This window comes from Onychostruthus taczanowskii, unplaced genomic scaffold (assembly GCF_017590055.1).
Source record: "Onychostruthus taczanowskii isolate IOZ18803 unplaced genomic scaffold, ASM1759005v1 scaffold24, whole genome shotgun sequence".
Lineage (NCBI taxonomy): Eukaryota > Metazoa > Chordata > Aves > Passeriformes > Passeridae > Onychostruthus > Onychostruthus taczanowskii.
The window spans coordinates 11,446,427-11,461,350 of NW_024499684.1; the positions used below are offsets into that span (position 1 = coordinate 11,446,427).

At 45.1% G+C, this 14,924-nt stretch overlaps 1 protein-coding gene across 1 annotated transcript in view; it reads right to left on the bottom strand.

Moving 5' to 3' along the window:
* The window catches only part of FGF12 (fibroblast growth factor 12), a 218,665-nt gene that overhangs the window by 143,911 nt on the left and 59,830 nt on the right, over positions 1 to 14,924 (bottom strand). The gene's annotated exons all lie outside the window — the stretch shown is intronic.

A 14,924-nucleotide genomic window follows, 5' to 3' on the forward strand; every position in this document is an offset into this window, starting at 1 on the left:
TCTGAGACAGGATAACTGGAGCTGCACACAGTACTCAAGGTGCGAGTGCTCCAGGGATTTCTAGCACAGCAGGATGATAGCTCCTATTTGCTTTCTGTACCTTTTCCAATAATTTCTGCTTGCATCTGCTGAGCTAGCACTTCTACAGAGATTCACTTTCTCTGTGGTCTTTTTCCAGTGAGGAAACGGACCCCAGTAGCACCCCATACCCTAATGCAAACATATATATATATCTCTATATATCTATATAATATTTATATATACACACCCCCCCATATATTTGGGTTTCATCAGTGAGTGCACTACCCTGCACTCCTCCCCAGTTTCTACTGTTGTTAGTTCAGCAGATGCTCCATATCAGATATTCCTTTTGCAGCTCTTTTATGTCCACTTCTGTTTCTGTTGCTCCAAAGATTTTGTGTCTTCTTCATCCCCTCTCTCTTCAAGATCGTTTAAGAGCATGTCCAAGACTGCACAGCTCAGTCCCTCTTCACTGGCAATTTCCCCACTGATGAGACCTGCCCTTTTTTCTTTAAGGAAATCACCCAGTGAGGAGGCATCTTAGAAATCCAGACTTATGTGTCACCTTTATTTTGCTCAGGGAACATTAAGGAATCTGGGGGGATGTTCCTCCCCCAAGAGGCATGCAGCCCCTTACCCAGAGGACCAAGCCTGACTGCCAGTCCCCCACAGGATGGCTGCTGTGATTTTTTGCAGATGTAGTTCATGGCAGACCTCCAGATGTTGCCACATTTGTCCTTTGAACCTGAGAGCTGCAGAAGCACCTTCTAGGTGCACCTCTTTGCTGGGTTCAAATCCCCTGCCAGCTGTGGTTGCTGTTCCACATCTGCAGCCCTTCCAAGGGAAAACAGGCTGGAAGGCAGAAGATCTCCCCCGCCTGCCAATCCCTCCAGCTCAGAGGTTATGAGAGAGGAAAGCAGATTAAAGGGCTGTAATGCAGCCAGCACGGGGAAGATCTGACCCACAGGGCTCCAGTAATTGAGGTTATTAATCCACAGTAGGTAATGATGGCTTTGCCTGAGGCATGACCCAAGTTTTGAGGAGAGCAGATCACAGTTGAGCCAGGGTTTGGAGGTGGCCAGCAAGCCAGCCTGCTGGCCAGCAGAGCTCCTGGGCTCTGCCCACCAACAGCCCCTTGGCTCCTCTGCTTTCAGCAGGCAGCCACCAAGGCAAAGCCAGAGCTGGAATAGGTGCAGCTTCCAAATTCAGGATGTGTTCTTGGCTTTCCCCCCAGCTCCCTGCGTGAAACATGAACAACTGGCAGGCTGCTTTCCTCATCTAGGAGTGTGACCAGTCCATCCACCTCACAGGGAAATGTTGTCAGGCTTAATAAAGGGGATTTTCTGAGGGTAAAAGTACAATAGACCAACCATGCAAGAAGCCATCTCCTGTTCCCCTCCAGCAAACTCACTCCTAAAGTTCCAGAGGGCATCTGAGGTTGGGAGCAGCATCTGTGGAAGCACGAGCCTCCCCATCTGCCTACTTCCAGTGACACTTACAGAGCCTTTTACTGTTGTCTAGACCTGAAGTGTATTTATTCTGGCATGCTAATACAACACATGTGGCACAGCCTCATCAAGACAAGCAAGTACTTGCCTAACTGCCTGCCTTGGGAATGATGGTACAAGAAACACTTTCTGCTCCAATTCACAGCTGCTCCAATGACAGAAAAGCCACTATCAGGACACCACAGATCAGACCCTCACTCACTAAGTGGCCCCGTGGCTGAAGAGTGCACAAAGACACATCTGAAACAGGTTTCTCTGGAAAGACCACTATTCTGGAACATGCAATTCCCAGTGCCTGCAGTGTAGCACAGCTAAGGTTCTTTATCAGACCTACACACAGACTTGTCCCTGATGGTTCTAAAAAGGAAGAAAATGACAAAAGCTAGGTATTAAATAATAATATTACAGCACAGTTATAAAGGGCCTATGTAGGTGAAGGAAAATTAATGTTTCAAGAGATGTGAAGATGGGATTTACAAGACCTTTATAAGAGCCACTGCTGAAATCCTGGATTGTTAGGACAGGACTTCCTACTGGGTACATTTTTTTCCAGGTCAACTTAAGACTTTTTGTCTGGAAAATTTTCTTTTCTGAGACTCATGTCATGTAGTCCTCACCAGGATGCAAGAGAGCTAACAAAAAAAAAAACCCAAAAAACCAAAGAACCTGTCTCTTTCTCAGAGCACACTACTACTTTGGGGCAGTTGTAAAAACAAAATAAATTAACATGTTATTTTCCTTAAAATTATCTTTTTTCTAAAGTATCTCAACTTTTCTGAAGTATTTTAGCAGTATTATGAAAATAAAATTGCAAGGAAAGGCTTTGACCTCATCAAAATAAAACATTTCTGTAAGATTCTCAAACAAAATCAGACAACTGAGGAATACTAGGAGTGTTTGGCTGACAGTGGTGTGAACAGAGATGGACTTAACTCATTTCCCATCAGGCCACAAGTCCCCCTCTGCTCTGCAGCCCCCTGGACGTGGATATCCACGTATCACACACCAGCTTCATGGGATAGAGAAGATTTTTGCTGTTCATAGTTTCAGGACAAATGGTGAAAGCAGTTGGTATGAGCAGGCTCAGACCCTGCCAGCTACAAGGCAGAACCACTTTCTCCACCCTCTGCTGTATGAGAAAACCCAAACCTGAATAACACATTTTGGGTTCTTTTTTGCATTTGACTCATGGTCCAGCATCTTTAAAGGTTTCTATTGTTAGCTTTTCTCTGCAGCCATTAGAACCAGGAAATCTAAATATGCCAAGTTACCATTCTTACATAATGGCTCAGGGATTTAAGAAAGGCCCCAAATCTTCTACAAGTTAGCAACACCAGTTTGCAATAACCACACCAGTGACAGGTAACATGGCTGGTTCCCAGGGACAGGAATCATTGCTGACATGTGGCATGCTCAGTAATGGCCTTACCCTGCTTTTGCTGAAAACACAGCAGTGCCAGCCCACAGGCAGCTCAGAGTGACTATCAGCCCCTGGAGAACTCTGCTCCCCTGTAAGAATGCAAAAATCCTACTTTCCTCAGCAGCTGAAGATATTTCACTTAAGATGGAACAAAGATTCTAGCAAATCCCATTCCAAAACATGCATAATCTGGCAAATCAGGGAGGAATAAGAAGTGTTCAAGTCAAAGATGAAGCACTATTACATGATTATTGCTGTGGAGCACAGCAAGAAAGAGGAAATCACAAAAGATGGATGACCAATGGGTGGAATTTCAAAAGAGGAGTAAAATAGAGGAGGAAAATGCTTCTGTGTTTGAGCAGATAAATCAGCCAGGCATTTTTTTATCAGGGATTACCAGAGGCCTTGAAGGTCAAGCACTGCAATGATTGTCTACTTCCCACAGGCAAAGTTTAAAATAAAACCTGGACCACACCACACACATGGCACATGTGATAGCCCTGGCAGAGCACAAAATGCAGCTTAGCACAAGCTAAAGCTGTAACTGCAACCACAGAATGGACTGAGGAAAGTTAGAGGAGACAGGGGTGGGTGCAGAGGATTGTCCAATAATGTCAGAAAGATTGGGCTAGATTCTGATCTGCTATAACTGATACTGCTCCAGGAGGTCTGAATTTAGCCCATACATTTCAGGCACTGGTATTTTATTTTTTTTCCTAACACGCACTTTAGGGATGCAAAGCTGAAATTATAAAGCCGAGCTGCTGCTCCGTCAGCATGTGCTAAGTTATTTATGAGTCACTAAAACACACCTTTTCTAATTCTCACCTTAGCTTGTGAATGGCATGTGGCCAGGATGCCTTTTCCAGCTACTTGAGGAAAGTCACCACAGTGTGCTGTGTGCCAGGCTGTTGGCAGAGCCACTGCACTGGCTCTGCTACAGGACATGTCTGACCTCCAGCCAGACCTGCATTAGCCCTCTGCCTGTTTACACTGGGACAGTCACAGACATTATCTAAACAAGTGTCACCCAATGGCAGCAATAAATTTTGGGAATTTCCCTGAAATGAGAAAGCCTCTGCAGAATCAAAAAACACAACTGCAGGCTTGAGTAACCCCAAGTCCCCAGTGCTGCCTTAGCCCCACACACCATTTCTGTCCCTGCACAAATAATCCTACCAGGTACAGGGGGCTCACAAGTGAGTGAACCACAGCCATCACTTTCCATTCCAAAAAAGCTGCATCCTGCAACTCAGCAGCGAAACAGTAGTTACAATGGAGAAAAATGTCCAATTAAAGCACAGCTGTTCTGAGCCAGTTCTCATGTGTCATGAATCCACATCCTCAGACCACTGACAAAATTATTTCCTTTCAGCTGGCATTTGCTTAAAGCCCCAACACAGAGGCAACCTCAGCTATGCAGCACTCAGTTTCACATAAACCCTCCTTAGATGTTACATCCCAGCAGTGAGGATTCCATTTGCTCTATCTAGGTATCTTGAAGGCCAGTCCCACATTCAAATCCCTACACTCAGAGGCTTGACTTATTTTTTCTCCATTGCTTTGGTTCCTTGACTGTTATCCTGATCCCAAAGGGGATTTTCCATCTCCCACTCCCCTTCTCAGCCAGCTGCTGTGCACAGATTTAGCAGGATGACTCAGAACCAGGGAATGACAGCTCAACATTTTCCTGCTATAGAGCAATCACTGCCTATCTCCAGAAGGTCCTTGGGTCAGGATTGGAGCTTCTGCACAAGGGAAAGGGAAGCAATGGCTGCTTTCTGAGGAAAAACAGACCCAGCTCTGTGGGACCTCCTGCTGCTTCCCTCTGTCACAGCCTCAACTTGTCCTTGCTTAAGTCTCACAGGAGCAGTTTGTTGTAAAACACAAGTTTAGCTATTTGCTTTTCATGACAGCAGAGCCTCAGAACTCCTGAGGTCAGTGCCAGGCACTCTGTGAGCAGCACACGACACTGGAAGCTGTGAGGAATGGGAAGGCAGATTCCCAAGGCAGTGTCTTTTCCTTTTCCCTGCTGAGTTACAGTAAGTGTCACGGCCACATCATCTATTTTTCATTCCTCAGTGCTCAGTGTCAAGCCATAATGAAGCCATAAGGAATCCCGCACCACTCAGCAGTGCACAAAAGCACTCTGGCTCAGCTCTGCAGAGCTGTATGACATAGTGTGCAGTGTTGCAGGGAGGAGGAGAGTGTGATACCAAGAATGCTCCCCATTTTTATATGCTACATTCCCAGAACTGCAGCAATAGAAAGTGAGAGTAAGTGAGAGCGAACACAGAAAAGCCTTGCTCCTCAGACACCACCCCGGGTACTGTGAGAGCTGCCAAGCAAGGCCACAAATGTCCAAGGTGGTTAATGTCAACAGCCAGCTACACGAACGCAAGCAGGCGGAAGCAGAAGGATCCGTCTCAGGATGATGCTCTCAGAGGACAGATGGTCAAAGATAACTTCTGAAAGAGTGCATAAGTGGGACTCCTGGGTCTCCACACAGCTGCAGTAACTCAGCTGCCTTTCCCCACCCGAGGCATCACTAAATCTGGCAGCTGGGGAGAAGAGCTTTGCTGCCAGAGCCCATGGATATGCACTGGACACAGCATGGCCATGGGTCAGACTGTCCATGCAGAGGGGCAGGCAGCACTCACAGGGAGAGCCAGGGATCCCTCCTGCTGCTTGGCCACCTCCACACTCACCACCCTGCCTCTTGGCAGAGCTTCTCTGGGCTCAGGCAGGGCACCTGAACTGTCTCTTTGACCATTTATCCAGCCCAATTCTCAATGAGCACAGAACACCTGGCAGCCCCAGTCTCCAGGTAAAACTTGCAGTGCTTTTGATCAGATAGAACAGACAACAGCTTTTCTTGTACACCATTGGGGCAAGCGTCTGGAAATGGGCTACATTAACACAAAGTAAATTAACAATCAGGTACAACCTCCGAGATGACATCTGCTCCAGCCTATGGCACAGTCTGAGCAGCTGGAACAGAGCAACTCCTGGGGAACAACTCAAAGGGGAAAGCCTGTGCTGGTCTGTCAGGGATGCAGGCAGCAGTGCTTGGATAATCTCATTTTAAAGTATTGTTCTGCTCTTTCACAACTTGCTTTACCAGTTAGTTACTCACCTTGTAGAAACTGTTGAGCCATGTCTCTGGTACCCCATAATTTTTCTTCCCCAGTGGCACTCTCACCAAGGAAGGTTTCATGGAAGATGCCTGCTGAGGCCAATTATCATTTTTCTTATGGGTGTTTACACCAACTAGGATTGATGGAAATGGGCACTTGGCCATCCTGCCACACAGCAGCTGTGTTTGCACTGCACTACACTGAGAACCTGCTATTTACATCTAATACTCCAACTTTTCAAACTTCCTTTTGTTCCATGTTACAAGTTTCATATTTCCTCACTATCTCTTTGTAAGTGCTGTTAAGATCCTAATGTCCCTGCTAAGATTTTACACACCAGAAAAATCCTGCTGAAAAGAGAGCTCAAATAAGAAGGTGCTGGTTCAGCCCAGGGTCAGGGTAGTTAACACAGACACAAAATGTCGTGTGCAGACCAGTATGAGGCTCTTCTCTTAACAGATCACAAGGCACTACAGAAGACAGAGCAGCAGCCATCCACTTTCCTAAGGGCAGTATCCTTGAATATCCTTTCATATTCTTATTGCTGTCAGGATTTTCTTACCCCACAACTGCTCTTCAAAAATAGGAGATTCCTGGTGGCTGGGACCAAGCAGGAGCACAGAGATGCTGCTTCTGCATGTGCTGCAGTACAGCAGTTTTGCCATGTGGGAGGCCCAACTGGTCAGCATGCCTCCCCAGTCTTTTTTTGAATAGGAGAATAAGTTTATTCTGAAAGCTTTGGCTGATTCTTATTCTTTACACAAACACTTTACCCACAATCTAAGCATCACAAGGGCTCACAGAAGCTTTCCTCCTTGGTGCTGTGGAGTTTAGCAGCAGACTTTCTGCATACTTAAGGGTTATAAATGATACTATCTGTTTTTAAGACTACAGGCAATACTTTCCCATAGTTTCATGGTTGTACTGAGATGGGTCCTTGACTGCTGGCAGCAGTAGGGGTCACTGTAGTGTGTGTTAAGTGGGAGAATTCAACTAAAAATAAAAATCTAAGGGGAAAAAACCAACAAGCTGAAGTATCTTGTGACAACTCACCCCACAAGCCCTGTCAATCTGCCAGGACTGCATTACCCAGGAGTTGGGAGTGAAGCTAAACCATCCACTGTCTAATGCTCAAGAGCTCTTTAACCCACTCCATCTTCAGCTGCTTTCCGTTGCTGGCTGCTTTTAACCTAGTTTTCAACCTCCAGAACTCTTATTTCTGGCTGCAGCTTTCATTAGCAGAGACACATTCCCCATTCAATTCCTTCCAGAGATGTAGGCTACATCCCCAAAGTGCCTTTTTGGGAAAGCTGTCTGATGCACTTGCAGCCAGAGGGTGCAGTGCCCTGGAAAACAGGGAGGAATGTAGCTTCCAAAGTGCATTTTTATTTTTCCCCTCAGTAGTAAGAAGCCAAACCCCACTGGTGAATTTTGTATTTTGGATTGCACTTTCTTAACCATTGCCAGTTTTGTTTCTAAAATTGATGGGAAAGACTGTGTTTTAAGGACTTGGAGGGCTCTTCTCCCTTTTTCTCTTTCCCTATCCTTTTGGAGTGGTGGGTGATTCATTGCTTTTTTCTCTACTTTTTCACACCTCCATTACTGATGCCCTCTTATACAGGCAGCTGGGGGAGAAACAGCTTTCAGGAAGTCCCAGTGATCACAGATATGCCCTCATCTTCGGCTTGCAAAGTGCTTTCTTGCTGAACTGCCAGAAATACTGATTTCCTGAAATACTCATCATCTCCTGCAGGAAAATCATCTCCTGTCACTACACAGACAGGCTGTATCAGGGGAATGCAGCAGTCTGGGGTCCCCTCTGCAGAGGTGCTCACATACATACCTTGTGACCTCCCTTGCTGCCTGATTTAGAGGCTGTCAGTCTGCATCTTGTCTTCCTCCAGAACTAGCTATAGTCTGACAAGATCAAGATGGACATTGAAAAGAAAAGTGATTTTAAAGTGTAAAACACTGCAGTTGAAGCCTTCTCAGTTTCATCTGTGCCATTCCCTTAGTCCTGGGAAGGGGGTACAGGGCTTTCAAAGGCTGGGGCACATGCTTTCTTTTCAGAAGTGTCCACACTCTTTTTATTGTCAAGTGACAAGTTTCCCTGAGAGGGAGGGATGTAAACGGTCTCCAGTCCCAAAGCCCTGTAACCATGTCAGCAAAGCACCACGCTTGGCTACTAAGGTCTGGTGGGAAGCTGGATTTATCAGCTCAGACGCCCCAGCTGTGTAATTACACAGCCTGCAGTCTTGAAGCAGACTGAGTCCAGCCAGCCCAAAATACAGCCCAGACAAGTTTGCATCTGGCTGCAAAAGATCTTGTAAGACATAGCCATGACTACTGGCATCAGCTCAAAACACTTCTTTGGTTTAGAAAGCATCAATGCCAGAAGATAGATTGGGTGTGCTGAACATCAGCAGCAGAGCTGTTCCCACAACAGCTGTGTACGTTAACAAATCCTTACAGCCCGCCTTGGCAGAGACGCTGAGGTTGGCATTTCTGTCCCCACTTCACAGGCAGGGATATTGCAGCAGGACTGCAATAAGCAGCTCCCAGAGCCTCACACAAGCAGCCCACAAGGCCATGGAAGGAGCTGTATTACAAGAGGCTTTGCACTGAGGATTGTTGGTGCCATGTGCAGGGCTCAGCGCCCTGCCAAGAAGAAGCAAGACTCTGAAACTAAAAGCCTGTCTTTAAAAACAGTGGCTTTAAAAACAGCAAGTTTTGCTTGATAGAGGTCAAGCCACAGAAAAAGTTTGGTTATCTGCTGTCACAGCACATTCTGTGGTTGAAGTAAACCAAATCTGCAGCATCCCTTTCCTTTGCCTGAACCACAAAAAGCTGTTCTCCTTTAAGATGGCCTTATAGCTGGGCTTACTGCCCACCAGGCTTGTGGTCATACTCTCTCTCAGGCTAATCCAGCACAAAAAGCACTGGCTGCTCTCCACTCCAAACCTCTGCCAAGTTGTGAGATAGATGGAGCTGCTTATAAAATGTATCATAAATTGGAACAGCGTAAGAAGCTAACAGCAATTGTTGTGCTGAATGTAGCAGCCTACATCCCAAAGGACCTCAGCACAGCTGATTTACAAAAACATGCACTCAAAACAACAAATGTTTTTGTAATTCAAGAAATTTCCGGTAAAACTCAACCTCTGCAAGACTTTTGCTATAAGATCTCATTTGAAAACCTGCATAAACCATCCTTAAGTGTTTGTTTTAAGTATGTAAACACTACAAATACCCAGCGCAGACAAACACTGGGGAAAAGCGCACACACACTCCCCATCATGCCCTCGTATTGCCTTTTTCATTGTGGGTGATGAGTTTGTGATTTCACATCCCACACCTACCCAGTCAGCAACATTAACAACTTTTCACTTCTTACAACCAAGGTACCTCTCAGAGCCCTACGTGGCTGGCAGCTCTATCAAGACCATGAGTCCTACACAGAGTTCTGGCAACACATGGCTTCTCAAACTCACAAAACCAAAAAACCCCCAAAGCTGGAAGCTGAACCTAAACAAAGCAAAGTTCAGAAGTATTTAATGTTGAAGGTGATAAAACATTGGAACAATTTAACAGGGTGAGTCTTCCATCACTGGAAAGTTTTAAAGCAAGAGGGGATGTTTTCTTTATTCAGTGCTGCACTTCAAGCAGGAGTCAATTGAGGGCAGTCCTGTGACTTGCACTTCACAGGAGGTCAGATGGAAAGATGACAAAAGCCTCTCTGACCCCATAATCCAGGAATTAATACCTGGGAGGAGTTTCTTGTAAAATCTGTCTAACCATTGCCCTTTAAATCCCTACCTACAGCTTCTCTGCTATGAAGCCATAATGGAAAATCAATTAAAGAACAGGGTAAATAGAAAAGGGAAAAAACAAGAAGCTACTGACTGATGAAGGCACAGTGAAGGATGATGGAGGTTTGAACATTGCCCCTGCACCAGGCTGAGCAGGACCTGTTCTGAACTCCTGGAGATCATGGGATGTTGGCTGTTACTGATTTCATGTGTCCTCTGCAGGTAATAGAGGACAAGGGTTTGCATTCTGCAGGACTATGAAACCCGTGTCACTCCCAAACTCTGAACAGCCCCACTACACAGACAACCAAGCTACAAAGCTATTATTCTTTAATTTTTGAACACGCCAACCAAGCTGGCTTTGTGATTACAGGTGCAGACCAAAAGAGAGTGCATACAAAGAGCAGGGGAAAAACAACAACACAAAACACAAACTAGAAATCCAACCAAAAAAAACCCCACCGAAAACCACAAAACTGCTGTTCCATCATTATTGTACTGCTTCTTCAGAATCAGAGAAAATATAAACCTCCATCAGCAGGATCTGGAATCCTCAATGCAGCTCAAAAAGTTGGCAGGGGACTGTACAAGGAACGGAAACTAGACTGCATAGATCCTCAGGAAGCCACCAGAGGGTAGCAAAGCATTTTACAGAGCAGCTGACAGAAGCCCGGGCAAAGCAGCCTGATCTGTACCTGCTTCTCCCTTCTCACTTTCTGGTTGCTATTTCAGTTATTCAGGAAAATTACAATTTTATTCATGCCTATCCATTCCATTTTCAAATGCTGCCTTGCCTTCTTTGCAGATGAGAAGGAAATTTTATATTTCAATTATTCCCACCCTTCTTCCTGAAAGAAACTTGCTTCTCCCTTATTTTCTTCATAGTGTCTGCATCCCTCCCCAGCCAACTCTCCCCTGCAGTGGTGGGCAGCAAGCCGTGTCCTATGGGGATGGTCTATGGTTCAGCAGTGGGGTACTACCCTTGGGGAGGCAAGAGGAGGGGAAGGGGGTCAGGAGGGCAAATAGCTGTTTCCAGCAGTTTCAGGAAACTGGTTACACCAGCAGCTCCCCACATTAAGAGTATGGATTACCCCAACATCCTTGCTAGTGCAATGTTCAGATAACAGTCTGAATTGCTGATGGCCAGTCCTGAGGTTTTTGATTGTTTCAAAGCTGTTAAAAGTACAGGAGAGGAAGAGATATAATATTTTCATAATGCCTTCCTTTCCTCTCCAGTGGTCTCCATTTTGCACGTTGCAGATTCCCACCCCAGTCACACAGAAAACCCTCAGCTCCACAAGCACCTCAAGCAGCCAATAAACCAACTTCATCCTGATCCCCCTCATGCCCTCTGCTGAGTGTAAGAGTAGGAAGACTTCTAATAACTTTTATTATTATTATTATATGAAGATTCCTGTGTGTTAAGTCTCAAGCCAGGATGCAGGGAGTCCTGTTGTCCTGCTCTGGGAAGCTTATATGGGGAAAGGAGACCAGACAGTAGCACAGGGGAGGGGGTGGGGGGGACAAGAGTCTGGCTTTTAAATAGCTAACTTTTTCATGCACAGTCTGCAGGAACCAAAAATAGCTCCTGAATATTTCAGCAAATCATTCCCAATAATTAAAATTTTGATGTGTTTTCTGTCAATCCCAAATGCAGTGAAAGCCTTGAGATATATTATTCACGACAAATTATTCATCCAGCTGCACTTGCAGAGTTGAAAATTTCCGTTCACTTAGACCTAAGCGCAAAGAAATCCTCCAGCCCCTAAACGACAAAGTCTTTGATATCTGCCCGTTGCTAAAAGATAAAACAAACTAACCTTCCCTGATCTATCCTATTTATTTATTACAGGTATGTCTTACCCAGAGTAGGTTAACACTGTAGTGCAGCTGACACTTAGCACAGATTAAGTTGTATCTGTTCAGTGCAGCTGCTTTCAGTCCCTGTAACAGACAGGTGAAAGCCACTAAATACATTTTCCACAAATTGTACTCCTAATTGGACTATCCCACTTGCTCTACCCAGGTGCTGTGCCAGACCTGAGGACCAGCCCTTTACCACATTGTCAGGAAGCAATGGGAGGTAGAGGGAAGGTTCTTGCAGACTTCCAGTTCTGGAGAAAAGCTGCTGCCTCTATAGAGCACTTGATTATCCATCCAGCCCCACCAACAGCGGACACCTTTGTTCACAGGCTCCTCAAAAAAGACACCAAAGCTAAATATGCCAGAAGGATCACCCTCTTGTAGTGCTATGCAACATCTGTGGCATCATTTAAATCCAGCCCAGCAGCTCACTCCTCCATTACAGCCTCTGCATGAATTACAAATGTGAAGCAGCAGACGCTCAGCGCAAGAGCACAGTCTGGGCAAGATCTGTTTACAAACATTCTTAAACAAAGTACCCAATATATAAAGGTGCTTTCATTCTCTTGGAGCTGGGGTCAGGAGACCTCAAAGGGACAACATATTTTGGAAGCATTGAGCATCCTTGATAGGGTAGTCAGAGCATGGGTATCTCAGTTTGAGATTCCCCATCTGTCCAATATGTCTGGACATTTAATATAGATCAATCTGTTATTACAAATCATTCAACCAAGTTCTCCTTGACCTGCAGTCTGAGACATCCTGGGACAAGACAAGGAGCTAAAACAGGCCCTTTCTCAGTCTGTTTGAAGGTACAGCTTTTTAGAGAATAAAACTTCTCTTCATGATTAAAAGGATGGTTATTAGGAGTGATGCCACAGGAAACCCTGGAGAATCAAAAACATTCCCCTGGCAATATGGGGAAACATCACATTGAAGTCGCAGTTCCTTGTTAAGCACTTCTCCTCCTCCTCAGTGACGTGTCACACTGTCACTCCAGAATGTCACCTTGATGGAGAGAACAACTTCTTGAGAGGAGTCATCTGCTTGGAGCAACAAAAGCCACCTCCTTCAGAAATACACCCACAGAAGTGTGCAAGGCCAGGACAATAACGTCATGTCAGGGCGTAATTAAAACTCCTGAGTAGTTACAGCTCCTCATTGACAGTCTTTTATGTAATTGAATGCAATTAAGGTAACGACCTTCCCCATACTGACATGTCTCCACAAACATACAATTAGCACAGAGATGGAAAGCAGCCTGACAAACATTTTGCTCAGGGAACAAGAAAGCCAGCTAGGAGGTCCTGAGCCCTTTTCCAGCCTTGCTGCTCCTGACTTCTTCAGGACATTGCGTCAAGCCCTCAAGGCAGGGACAGAGGCCAGAAGGTGCTTGTACATTAATAAGTCCTCCTTGCCCAGCAGATGCCCTTTCTTGGCAAAACTCTCCCTTTCTATAGAAGATTGAGCACGTGTTGTTGCACAACTGGCAATTTTACAGAACAAGCTTGGACCAGCTTTCGGGGGGCACAGAGACACGAGACAAGAGAGATATTGGCAATGTCCTAATAAACAAACAAAAAAATTATAAAGACAAAAGCTATCCATGGTTTCTCACTCAAGAAACATCCACCCTTAGAAGCCTGGTTTTTCCTAGTCTTTTTAGTTCTTGCAGGGTGAAAGTGAATAATCAATAGTAAGCATGGAAAGATTGTCAACTGAACAGAAAGAGAAGAGTTAAACTCAAGTTTGCATGACAGAAGTTGCACAGAAGTGCTGTGGGAAGACAAAGGCATTCATATTCAGATCTGAATTAGTGAGAGCTATATGAAATCTGGACCAAAGGATAATAAAAGCAAAAGTCTGCTAACGGTGGTTAGATCGTGTTCTCATGGAGCCTGTCTGGGTGACTCACACAGCAGGATTTTAGACAAAGAGGACTTAGAACAAGCCTTAGTAAAGATAAAAACCAGCAGCAGTACAACACACAGCACTCTTGCACAACATCATACCTGTCCCATTCACCCTTTGTCTTGTCCTGCAAACAGTGGCACACAGAGCTAAGGCCTGTAATGAAGCACAGCTCTGCCCAAGTGGAGCAGCAGCCATGGACAAATCACAGACAAAGACTGGCACTGTGAACTCTTTGGGAGTCCTCTCCTGTAAAACTTCTAAGATTTGATCACAACACAAGTTACCCAGCCAGAGAAGTCCCAAAACACACAGCAAGAAGAGAGCCTTTACAACTATTTTAGTCCTTGCATGTTTGCATCACTGTACTAATAAAGATTCTTCAAGTAAAATTCTTACCACCAACTTAATATCCAGTCCTAGACCCAGTTTTCACTCATGTTGGTCTGCAGGCTATCCTAGCCCTTCTGACATTGGTGCTCCATCTGCTCCCACTAGCATCCTACATTTCTTGGGAAGAATGAAATGGCACTAAACATCACCATAAAGTCTTTCTGGACAGGCCTGGTTTTGCCTTCAGTCAGTCAACATGCACTTGTGCTCCTGCTAAAAGCCTTGTGTCAGGCTGAACAGTGAAGTGCTAAGGACCTCACATTCCTTGTTTCATTATGCCGTTCCCTACAAAAATAAGCCATTGGGCCTGGGTTCCCTCCCTTCCCCCAGCTTGGAAGAAGTACAGTAGTTTGGCTGGGTAGGGAAAAATGTTCACATTTCCCACTATGAAGAACTGTGTGAGAAAAAAGCATCTGAAGAGCATGTGGTGTAACAGGAAGGATTGATCAGATTACCTGGAGAACTGATACTTGCCTCTACTAAAACTCTATTTCTGTTCAAAGCCTTGCTTGCAAATTCTGAGAGGAGATAATACGGGATTGTCTTATGGTCTTTCAGATTAAATGCTGCATAAGAAATGCAGTATCCTCAAAATGTCGTATCTATAAGCTTCTGATTCACACATTTGCCATTTAGGGATATTAGGTATGATTCTAGTTTTTAATGAAGATATAAAACATCCGAAGGAAAAAAAAAAAATCCAATTCACAATTCTATCTGTTGAGTTTAGTATGCAGACTCCAGGTTCCACAATACCATCACGCTGTGAGTGAGCTTTCAACAGCAGCTCCAAGTACATTCACATCAGGCAGTGGGGAAGGCACAGCCTGAGCAGATGACACCCAAAGCTCTTCAAATGCAT